The sequence below is a fragment of the Silene latifolia genome, chromosome 9 (assembly GCF_048544455.1).
Source record: "Silene latifolia isolate original U9 population chromosome 9, ASM4854445v1, whole genome shotgun sequence".
Classification (NCBI taxonomy): domain Eukaryota; kingdom Viridiplantae; phylum Streptophyta; class Magnoliopsida; order Caryophyllales; family Caryophyllaceae; genus Silene; species Silene latifolia.
In genome coordinates this window covers 159,164,123-159,176,657 of record NC_133534.1, presented here as the reverse complement: position 1 = coordinate 159,176,657, position 12,535 = coordinate 159,164,123, and the positions used below count along the sequence as shown (strand labels likewise).

At 39.6% G+C, this 12,535-nt stretch overlaps 1 non-coding gene across 1 annotated transcript; it reads left to right on the top strand.

Moving 5' to 3' along the window:
* The first annotated feature begins 10,756 nt into the window (after positions 1-10,756).
* Positions 10,757-10,863, top strand: LOC141603363 (small nucleolar RNA R71). The gene has a single exon (XR_012525244.1). It is a non-coding gene; the product is annotated as a small nucleolar RNA R71 (small nucleolar RNA).
* Positions 10,864-12,535: the final 1,672 nt, after the last annotated feature.

The window sequence follows — 12,535 nt, the reverse complement described above, 5'->3', positions numbered from 1 at the left end:
TGGGTCAAGGTGAAACTGGATTGGATATTTGGAATGTGGAGCTCGGTAATACGAGGCTTTGATGAACAAATCTCTGGAGCTTGATTTTGTGAAGTTAAGGCTTTATGGGGCTATGGCTTGTAATGTGGCTTGTAAATGGAGTCTCTTGGCTTGATGTAGCCTGAGCACATAAAGGTAGGTTAAAATGACGTGGGATCAAGTTTCCATGTCTTGGCCCTAAAGGATGGGTATATTTGACAAGCTTTAGAGGATTCTCAAAATTCCTAACTATCTCCCTGGTAACGGTCTCGAGAAGGACTTATGGTGTGTGATGTGTGAAAGGCTAAGTGGGTTGCTAGCAAACCATCTTTATTGATGTCTTGATTCTATATAGACTTCAGCATTATTCCGCTCAATATTGTTCTTTATTCAGACTCAGATTCTTGGTCTAGAATATATCTCGGATTTTTGCTCAGGTTCTTGATTCGGTTTTTGAGGATGACTTTAACTTTGGATCTTGACTTACTTGATTGAACCTCTTCTTTTGACTCTTTTGTGTTGGATTATGGGCATAATTGTGGCCTTGGATATTGACCTCAGTTTCTCTTGATTGAGCCTTTTGTCTTTGATCATGGCTCGTATCGTCTTGGATGGACTTGAGTCAGACTAGCACCTTTTGATGTGAAACGGGTTGGTCTTTTAGTAACACGGGTTGTTTATTGTGGGGAATAGGCTTGCCTTCCATCATGGATTGTTAACAAGGGAGACGGTCTGGATTCGTCCTAGTATCTCTTGAGATAGGCTCGTCCTAAACTGGGGTATAGCGAGGTTTCTATTGCCAGACATGGAATAGGTAAGAAAAGAACACGCAGTGTCAGGTCCACTACAACTTGGAATGGAACATCATTTAAGTGAACTCACATTGACTTGGAACGTGTGGTTGTTGTTCATTTTAAAAAATGCCTCAAACCAATTCTAGTTGTCACAGGAAATGGTAAAGGAAGAGATAGAATAGAATATGTGGAGTGAAAATTGTATTTTTATTGAAATGGATAATGAATGTATTTAACATAGACTCGAGATGACACGTGACTCGTGGGACAGCCCCCAGGTTGTCACTAGGAATGAAAATGGACACGAAGAAAGATACTAGAACAATTGGGGAAAGAAAGCCTAAGACTCGGACTCGGACCCGGACTTTGACTCGATCTTAGATCTAGACTCGTAATCATCGGCCCATGCTTGAACATTTTCTCTTCCATCAACTGGCTTCGACATCCGGCTTTGAGCATTCATCCATTGAACACCTTGTCCTTATCATTGGGAATACTAGAAGGGTAAAGGCCCAAGAGACCTTCCTGTCTTTGAAGAGTAAAACAACCATGAGTGTCATTCTGTTCCCTTAACGGATCGAGGGTCGATAAAGATATCTTGCCATGATAGAGCATTTAGTGGATGGTATATTTGAGTTTGGAGCATTCTTCAGTGTCGTGTCCATTGCCCCTATGGAATAAGCAATATTGAGAACCGCCCTAGAAGCAACCTCTCCTCTCGTACTTAGGGTCTGGGGTTGGACCGATTGGTTGGATTAGTCCTTTGGCAAAGTCTTTTATAGGCTACCGTATAAGGCATGCCTAAATTGGAGTATGACCTTGAATGCCGAGTTCCTCTTTCTGGTGAAGGTTCTATAACTTTTACGTCGGTAATGTAGATTGTTTGATTATTGGGTGTAGATGTGGGCGGTGAACCTCCTTGGATGACTTCATTGATACGAACAATCTCTGCCGATAAGTTTTCGACGGTTTTGATGCCACCTTTTAAATGAGAGGTGTAAATTGGGTGTAGACAGTCAATAACGTCCTCAATCAATGTCGCTTCCTTCGAATGGTCGTGTATTTGTGAATCTATTTTTCTTATTTTCACCAAATGATTGGTGGATCTTTCATCTTTTTGATCATCTGTAATATTTAACTCCCTATAAGATCGCTTAACTTCTGTACCCAAGCATTTTAGGAGTGAGACAGAAATCCTGCCATTCTCAATCCTATCTTGTATGACATGCTTGAGCTTATAACAATCTTCGGTACCATGCCCCCTACCTCTATGGTATTGACAATATGGATTGCCATCCCACAATTTAGATTTATTTTCTGGATCTGGTGTAGGTCCTATTGGTTGAAGAAGACCTAAAGAGGATAATTTTTTCAAGGCTAGGGCATAAGGTATTCCTAGATTTGTGAATGACTTGGGAGAGTTGTTTAATTTCTTTGACGAATGCTCCATGAGGTTGCCTTTGATTTTGACTCTTGGATGAGAAGAACTAGGAATAAATTGCTCACTTTTTGCTTTCTTATCGAGACCATGAGGTTGAGGGTTTGTCTGGACACTCTTGATCTTGAAAGGTTGGTTCTCAAGCTTCTTATCCATTTCAGCAAATTGATTCCCATGCTGGAAAGTCGAGAGTTTAGATTATCAATGACTCCTTCTATTTTGGAAAGCATGAGCATTCCACTTTGGACATCGTCCTCCTTTTGCGCTTTGATTTCTTTTTCATCACGAGGATCGAGGAGATGAGAAAAGTCTAGGTATGATTCTTCATCGTGTTTAGTGTTGTTAGACCCAAGAGGGTTGGTCCCATCAAATTGCTCCACAAATGGTGGCATTGGAAGCTTGCCATCCTCGATCATATCCTAAATAATATGCTTTAGACAAAAGCATTCCTCCGTATCGTTTCCCCTACCTCGATGGTACTGACAATATGAATTGCCCTTCCATCTAGGGAATATCATTTCGGGATCCGGGGTTGGGCCAATTGGATGAAGTTTTCCTTGGGAAACTAGTCTTGTAGAGCAATTATATGTGGTTCCGAGGTCAACGAATTCCCTATAAGCTCGTCCCGGCCTTCTGAGTGGAGTTTCCAAGAGGCTGACTCCCTTGTCTTCATTGGCCTTCTTAGATGGGTGAGTCGTGTTGAAGCTATAACTTGGCCTTGGAGTATGAGATGATGGTAAAGGTTTCATCATGCCTATCTTGTCTTCCATATTGGTGACACGAGTTCTCAAGTCTTCGACGGTGGCCTGAAGCTTAATCACTGCAGCACTTAGTCCCTCGACGTCGATAGATAAATGTTCTTGAACACTTTCATTGGAAATTGTAGAATTCCTACCGAGAAGAAAATGATACGCATTACGACTTGATTTGACATGGGATCTAAGACAACAAACAAAGGATATACGACGAGACGAGATGACTAGACTCTTGACTTGTGAATCCAGGAAATGTCGTGAGTGAATTCTCGTGTTTGAATTCACGGTGCTTGACCTTGACCTTAGACTCGAGTTTTGACTTTGACAGAGTGACATTTATATGGTTGACCTTATTGACAAAATTGATGACACGTGATTCGAAGACGCGTGTTTAAGACAGACTTGACTCGAGGTTCGGGTATGTGTATCCCAAACGTGTACTAGGAGAATTCAAGAAATAGATATGGGAATGACTCGATGTGTTAGCTTCAAGTGTATGGGTCGAGGTGTGGAAATGTTTAGCTCCTAATTGAATTCGGGTAGGGGGTCCAAAATGACGGCGTGACGCCTTAGGACTTGACTTGAATTTGAAAAGACCCAAAATGTAAAGGAAGACGGGTTTATGACTCGACCGAGTTCCGACTAGAACATAGTCGGTTTGAGTTTTGACTCTAACTTAGCCCAATTGAATTTACATATTTACATTTACACGGTTTGAAAAATATTTTGGTTTTTGCTTTCTTGCTTTTTCCTTTTTTTTTCCGGACCTTTTTTTTGTTTATTTTTGTTGTTTTGTATTTAGTTTTGAAATGGATTTTAGGCCCGAAGTTTGACTTGACATTTGGATAGAGTTTTGACTGGTTTTGCGCTAATATTGGCATATTTCGAAAATTTCACATTTTGAAAGAGGTTTTGATTTTCACAAAATTCGTCATGGTTTTGTTTAGAAAATGGTGATTACATACAAGCATTTATACAGGCATTATAACGGGATGCTGAGTGCATTTAAAAGGGTTTTGGCTTAAAAGGGTGGGTTACTATACCGAACGATCAAACCCGGGGTCTGTGGAGAGGCTCGTACAAAACAGGAGTAAGGCCGATTCCTAGTCCATTTTCTCGAGTAGTGAAAGTCCTTGATACAAACAAGAGTAAGCATCATGGTATGGTTGACATCAATCGCTATCCATCCTTAGGCCCAAATAAGAATTTGGACCGTGTAGACGGGACGATTGGTCGAATGGGTTGGGTTGGGCCTAGGAAGGCCGAATAAAATGGTCTAGGAAGACCGAGTTATGAAAACCAACAACTGTCTTGTACAAACTATTCCCTAACCTTGTTCAAGTTTCGCCCTTGGCTACACGTAAGTGTATTAATTCCCAGCGGGTGTCGCCAAACTGTGGGCGTGGGCCCACGGGGGCGAAAAGCGAAGCAAGCTTTTCTTTGTTGCATTTGTGGAGTCGCCACCAATTTATTGTGGAAAATTGGAAACTGTTCGAATACCTCGTGTCATGTCAAGACACAAAGTAGTGACATGAACACCAAGAACTCGTTACCCTTAGCATTCTATGTCTAGAATGACTCTCTTGGATGCCCATGAACACGGATGTTCACTGAGATCTGGAGTAAGAGGTGAGGGTACGTATTAGGAAGCTCTTTTGATCGAACACCTAATCCCGCCCGCCTCGATAGCGGCCTCTACTAATGATTAGGGAAATTGTCTATACTCGATATGTTGAAGGTTTATATGCAAGCAATGCAACATCCATTAGATTAATCCTAGCATGTGAAGAATTAACTAAGTCGGTAAACATGTAGTTTATCATACAATTGGGTCAAAGTAGAAATTTAAGATCGATTACTGTGAGAGAATACAAGCAATACGATAAAAGAAATACAATAAAAATACAGTGAAGAAAAATACAATAATTACAGTGGATTAATTGATTTATGTCGAAAATACATCTAAAACGAATAATTTTAGAAAAGAAAGAATGAATAAATAAACAAACAGAAATTAGGTGATAATACGAATAATAGTTGATTAAATACGTAAACTAATAAACTAGGTCAAGGCAGAAACGGGAGTTCAGAGACAGAACTCAACCAGTAACAGGCGCAGCAGAACTGCGTCCTTCGGAAGAGGCGCAACAGTCGCTGCGTCTGTTCCTGGGTTGAGTTCTGGCTGTGAAGCCGGAACTGCATCTCGTTAATGTTCATTGGTGAATTTAATGGTCGATTAATGGTATTTGACTCGGATGAAAGTGATTAACATATTATTTACATGTGAACGAGGTCATAAAAACGATAAAACATGGGATAAAACTAATTGGAACGAATTAATTACAAGATTTATAAGATTATTTACAAATTAACAAAGTAATCAAATTAATTAGACTAAACAGGTTATTAATGATGAATTAATGATGGTGACGGTAAATAACAAATACAAGTATGTCAAAGATGAATTCCAGAGATTCAATATGGGTAAATCGAATCTCTAAAAACCGAATTGACTTAATGACGAAAACTCGCAAATATGGATTATAAGGGATTTAAGTCGGGATTTAAAAGATGAATTAATTATGAAGAATTAATGAATTACAGGTCAAAATTATCACATTCAAATTGTTATGTTAATGAAACAATGAACAATTGATAACAAAGCGAAAAACAAAAGGACGAACAAAAGACGAAGAAAGAAAAAAAGAAGCAGGAACTGCGGCAGCCTCACGAAGAGGCGCAGCAGGTACTTCATCCCTTGGAAGAGGCGCAGCAGTTGCTGCGTCCTTTCTCGACGGTTGTCTTCTGATAATCCGTAAAAAGGGTTTTTAAACAAGGTTTTACAAATCGGTTTTAAGAATACTTTCGACCAAAATCTTACAATATTAATTACGATAATAAAGAACAATAAACAAAAGAAGGATTTACAACCTCAAACTTACATGTTTGACGAAACGAGATGATCTAAGTTAACATTTAGTGATGCTCGACTCGAATGTAGACGAAAGTGCCCTCTAGGAGGAAAACGAACAAGATTGATTAATGTTGATTGATGTAGAGTTGGTTAAATTGGTCGGTCATGCAAAGCGAGGCCGGTACTCAGAAAGATCCGAGCATACGTGGTCGAAAGTTCAAGTACGTAGACGCCAAAAAGTAAGAACGTGGTCTAGAATGCAAAGGGAGAAGAGAAGGGCGGACACTCGCGTGAGAAATATGTGAGACCGAAGGTCTCTATTTATACTAATCACGGAATTAGGGTTTAGGAAAGGAGAGAAAGATCCGGAAACAACCGACTTAGGTTAAACACGGAAACTTGGACAAAAAGAAAACCTTGAGTAAAGGGCAGCAAGTGCTGCGTCCCTTGGAAGAGGCGCATCACTTGCTGCATCCTTTCCTCAGCGGGTTCCTCTTGCGCAAGATAGCGCGTTTGACAGCCTGTCGTATTTTAGGCATAACTTTCTCTACAAGACTCGGAATAATGTTATTTCGGTAGCGTTGGAAAGCTAAGAAAGAGATCTAGAACTTTCCGTGAAATAGGCCTGACCCAAAAAAGTCGTTATCACCTCGTCAAACGGGCCTAAAGTTCGGGTTGTCATTTTAACTAAATGAAATGCACATTTTGTAATGTAAACTTTTAGTTTAGCCTAATGAAGTGACATGAGACTCAAAATGAGATATAATCTCAACATTTATGACATCCTAACCTTAGGTAGACAAGCACATTGCTTTTGACTTGGGATTTGACGGTTCTAGGAAATGAAGACGGATTTTGACCCGGACTCCAAATGAACTCTAATTACTGCCAAAACGACCGTAATGACACCTAGATGATGACCATGAGGTAGAAACATGTATTTGAGCTATCACTTGACGATAAACTTACGAATTGTCATAAATCGTTCCGTGTACCAAACATGCGTCTCAATCATCACCGGGTGGTTTGCGGGAGGTGCAGAAATGAGGTATCTACAATGATGGACAAAAAGATCACGACAATCACGATAAGATGTAAACTCTGTACTGGTAATACCCTTCCATAAGGGAGCGGGATCATACTTGGTAGGTTTCTTCGTGTAGGTCGGGTCATTGCTAAGGCCAAAAACATTACCAAATTCTTCAAAAGACAATTTCCTGTCAACATTCTCGAGCCGGAATTCAATGTTCCTTAGAGCCGCCACCTTGGTAACTTTCAAAGAGCTTAAGAACTCTAAGGTGAGGGATGAGTAAGTCAACTCTTGCATATCAAAAAAATAAAGTACTCAACCCCATGGACTCGAAAAAAGTTTTGGTTTGTTCTAAGACACCCAATTTTGACAAGGTCTCTTGGCATATGAATTTGGTGGGTAAAATAGATTTCTTAGCAAAGGAAACAAATTTCTCCCTATGAGAGTCGGAAGTGAAAATTACCTCCGGATAATCATCTAGTTGTTCAACAACCGGAGTAGAAGTAGTAGCTTCCATATGAGGAATAGACTCTTGAATTTCCATCCTTGCATTTTGAACCACCAATGCATTAGATGCTTGAAGAGCTTGTAGAGCTTGTTGTCTTTTGGAAAGGTTCTTCTTTGAGGGTGCCTTGCTTCCGCCTTTTGTTCTTGCCATCTTCTCCTTTATGTAGTAACACCAAAGATAAGCTTGATTTCTACAAATTCCAATAAGACCCAAATCGATTTAGGATAGTTGAATTTTGCCTTGTATCCTAAAAATCGACTCAAACTTTGAAGATGTTGGTGTTTTAATCACTTGTTGTTGGTAAAGGAGTGATTTATTTGAGTTTTGAGGGAGTTTTGTTTTAATTTGAGTGATTTTGGTTGAGAAATTTGATGTTGGTTGATAGAGAGAATGAGGGTTTGGAGTTGTGTTTATGTTGTCAATGAGTAAATGAATTGGGAAAGTTGGGTTTTAATCCTGTTAGATTTGAAAATCAGGGGGAGACGAGCGGACTGGGGGCGGGACACTCGGATTCTGCTGCAGTTGGCTTCAGGAAAAAGACGTGTCGGGACGAGCGTCTTTTTGAAGGAGGACGAGCGGATTGCTGTCGGGACACTCGGATTCCTTGTTAGGGAGAAATCCCAATTTTTACCAGCTGTAGGACGAGCGGATTCCTTGTGGGACCCTCGGATTCTCAGTCAGAGCAAAAATTTCTTTTTCCAGCTATCTCAGGACAAGCGGATCCTACCCAGGACGCTCGGATTATCTTCAGGACGAGCGGATTCCCTTTGGGTCGGTCGGATTCTCCCTCTACCACACGAATTTAGGTCCATCCGTGAGTATTTCATAACCCGTGTCATTTACTCTTCATTCCTTTGGTCTTCATTATGGGGGCACTATGAAAGCTTGGATAGCCTAGGCAATTACTATCCCCACACTATGTCAAAACACTACACATCAATAATCACATAAGTCCCTCCCTCACTTTCTCTTAAAATGATGAAACTCTTGATCAAGGCATAAAAATACAAATCCAAAATTGACAAAAATGCAATACAATAAGTAAAATGCAAGTTAAGGGGTTAGAATATTTATAAATGGTGGTTTAGGGAGGACTCCACCAGACTCTCATCCATAAATGAGATGTCAAGGGGGCATAGTCAAGGTGTTGTTGATGTTGCTCAACACCTTGAAGAAGTAGTCGAAAGCTTGTTCATTGTCATGATAAAGATCTTCAATAGACCTTTGCACTTGTTGTTCTTCATGGTGGTCTTTGGTCATAGCATTACCGGTATTGGGATTGAATATCCCTTCAAACTCATTATCCCAAAGACCGCATACTTCATCTACTTGTTCCCCAATAATATCACGAGTTGATGAGAACAACTCCTCTTTCTTCTTGTCATTATGGCCAATGAGGCCTTCCTCTTCTCTTGTCATGAGTGGTGGTGAGCTATTCAAGCTCTCATTCTTGTTGAAACATCCTTGTTTCTTGGACAGAGCATCTTGGAGGTTACCCATTTTATTCTCCCATATGGGTGGTGATTCTTTACCCATAGCATGTTCTTTGCATTGAGATGCCAACTTCTTCCTATCACTTTCTCGGCTATAATGATCAACTATGAAACATGGCTTATGCAATCAGGGGGCTCTCATTGTCTAGTTAAGATTAAAAGTGATTGTTTCATCTCCCACTTCAAAGGTGAGTTCTCCATGTTTCACGTCAATCACCACTCCCGCGGTGTGTAAGAAGGTTCTTCCTAAAATGATAGGAATGTTGGAGTCTTCTTCCATGTCAACAATAACAAAGTCCACCGGGATGAAGAACTTGCCAATTCTTACCGGCACATCTTCCCATATCCCTAAAGGTGTCTTTGTTGATCGATCCTCCATTTAAGTGTGATATTAGTGCACTTAAGCTTTCCCATTCCTAGCCTTTTACACACCGAATATGGCATGACACTCACACTTGCCCCAAGGTCACATAGAGCTTTGTTGATCGTGGTGTCGCCAATGGTACATGGAATAGAGAAGCTTCCCGGATCCTTTAGTTTTGTAGGTGAACTTCCTTGTAGGATGACACTACTCACCTTAGTGAAAGCAATAATCTCAAGTTTCTGGATGGATTTCTTCTTTGTAAGAATATCTTTCATGTATTTCGCATAGGCCGGAGCGTGATTGATTAATTCCGTAAATGGAATCGAGACTTACAAGTTCTTGACAATCTCCATAAACTTCCCAAGTTGTAAATCAAACTTAGGCTTAGCTTGACAACTTGGAAAAGGAAGCCGAATCACAATAGGCTCTTTCTCTTTAGCCTTCTCTTCATTCTCCTTTGAAACTCCTTGAATGGCGGGTTCTTCTTCCCTAGAGTTTTCAACAACTCTTTCCTTGTCACTAGCATTCACAACATCTTCATCAACGGGCCTCTTCGGCCCTTCATACCTTGTACCACTCCTCAAATGGATGGCACTCACCGATTCTTATCTTGGGGATTACCTTGAGGTGGTAATTGCCCCTTTTGTCTTTGTGAGCTTGAAGATGCCAATTGAGACATTTGGGTCTCCAACATCATATCTTTGTGTGAGCTAGTATGTTGTTAATGGTGATGTCTTTTGCTTGCCTATCCTTTTGCATTTGAGTGAAAAATTCTTGTTGGTTCTTTTGCATTTGGAGGACCGCTTTTTGAACATCAAAACCTTGGTCATTTGTTTGATTGTATGGAGTTTGGTTTTGATAACTTTGGTTTTGATTGAAAAAGGGTCTTTGAGGTTGGTTTCTCATTGGAGGTGGGGTGTATGTTGTTTGAGGGTTTTTAAAATTTTGGCTTTTGTATGAGAGGTTGGGATGGAACTTGGTGTTTTCATTGTAATAGTTGAAATAAGGGGTACCACTCTTGTATGCTTGAAAAGCATTCACTTGTTCCCCTACATTCACTTTGGTCATGTCCCAAAGTTCCACAACTCTCACATACTCCATTTGGAATTGATTAAGATGCCATGGCATTAACATGTTGCTTAGGTGATTTGGAGGCTTCTTCAAGCTTAGCCATAGCCTTTTCAAACTTCAAATTAATGGTATAAATATGAGCACTAAGTTGAGCACCCAATTGAATAATAGAGTCCACTTCATGCTTTCCTCCTCTAGTAGCCTTACGAGGTCTACTATATTGTGAGTTATGGACCGCCATTTCCTCAATCTTGTTCCATGTTTGATTATCATCAACTTCGGTTAACATACCATTTGATCCCATATTGAGAATGTTTAGGGAGTCTTCATATAGACCATTCCAAAATTTTTGTACAAGGAACCACTCGCTAAGTCCATGATGTGGACAAGATCGGCAAGTATCCTTGAATCTCTCCCATGCTTCATACAAAGATTCCTCATCCCTTTGTTTGAACCAGGTGATTTGGGCTCTCAACATGATAGTCTTAACCGGAGGATATAATTTCTTGTAGAAAGAAAGTGCCAAGTTCTTCCAAGAGTCAATACCAAGAGTAGCCTTATCAAGGCTTTTTAACCATTGTTTCGCGAAACCAATCAAAGAAAAAGGAAATAAGACCCATCGAATTTGGTCTTGAGTAACTCCGGTTTGAGAAATCACATCACAATAGTCACAAAAAGTCTCCATATGAGAATGGAGGTCTTCACTAGGAATCCCCTCAAATTGACTTCTCTCAACTAATTGTATAAATGCGGATTTTGCAATGAAATTTCCGGTCAAATGTTATGGTGTGGGTGTACCATTTGGTAGGATCTCCTTGGTTGGTACGGAATGTGATGAGAATTTAGGCATTGTGGGTGGATTTTGTGGTTGGTTATGTGTTGGGTTATCGTCTCCTTCTCTTGCAAAAGGGTTGATGAACTCAATGTTATTTGGTTGAATGTCCACAATCTCACCAATACCTCTCAAAGTATTCCTAGCAAGTCTTCTATTGTTGGTCAAAGTTCTTTCAATTTCAAGATCAATGGGTAACAAGTTACCTTATGATCTCCTAGACATGCAAAATATCAAACAACTTTAAAACAATTAGAAAAAACCATGAGGAGTTTGACTTCCCCAAGGTAAAGAAAGACACAACTAAAAACAATAAAAGAAAATCAAATCAAGTTAAGACCGTCTCCGGCAACGGCCCCATTTTTGGTCGGTGTATGGATTTCTGTTACTTGTCGTTAAGAGTTATCTAGAACAAAACAATATTTATAACTTCACAAACTACTCTACTTTTAGTAAAGAGGTAAGTAAAGGTCGGATCCCAAAGGACGGGTATTGATGTAGGATCTTCGATTGCAAATGGGCGTGTCTAAGGGTGTCACAATTTGGGTTGAGGTAGGAGATCAACTAAAATAAATAACAATGTAAATAAAGTAATAAAAGCATGCAAGATGATTAAAACGAGATGTAAACAATTGATTAAAAGCACTAGGGTGTCATGCGTTCATAGAGGATTCATGGGATTTGATCATACAAACATATTCTCTACTAGATGCAAGCAGTTATTGTTGTGATGGGATCGATTTAGTGTATATCTTACAATCCCTAGGAAGGTTTGGGTCTCGGAGCCGAATCGATTAGATTGTAAAACACCTACAACTCGACTTAATCCTCCCTATCCAACTATATGAATGGTCTAATGAGACTCGAGTTGGTTTATGTCTTAAAAGTCTCATTGAAAAGGTAAGTGATGGGTAAAAAATGCAAGGATTCATAGGCTCTCATTTCATCAAACATAACATGTGCATAAGTTGAAATTACAACAAGCAAGCAAATTAATTATGAAAACATATTAGATTAAGCATGAATCAATCCTCATGTTGGTTTCCCCTAATTCCCCATTAACCCTAGTTAAGGAAACTACTCACTCATTATCAAGTTTAACATGCTAACAATGTTGTCAATCATACTAGCAAGGCAAAACATGATGAACAAATGAAGACGATTAACGATAATTAAACAGGATTAAGAGAGAATTATACCTATAAAGATGATTCCCAATAATAAAGCAAATAATAATAGAAGTACTTAATGATTGATAGAAGGTTGTCAATCCTCCAAACAAATCCAAATAATCTTCTAATTACCCAAAATAAATGAT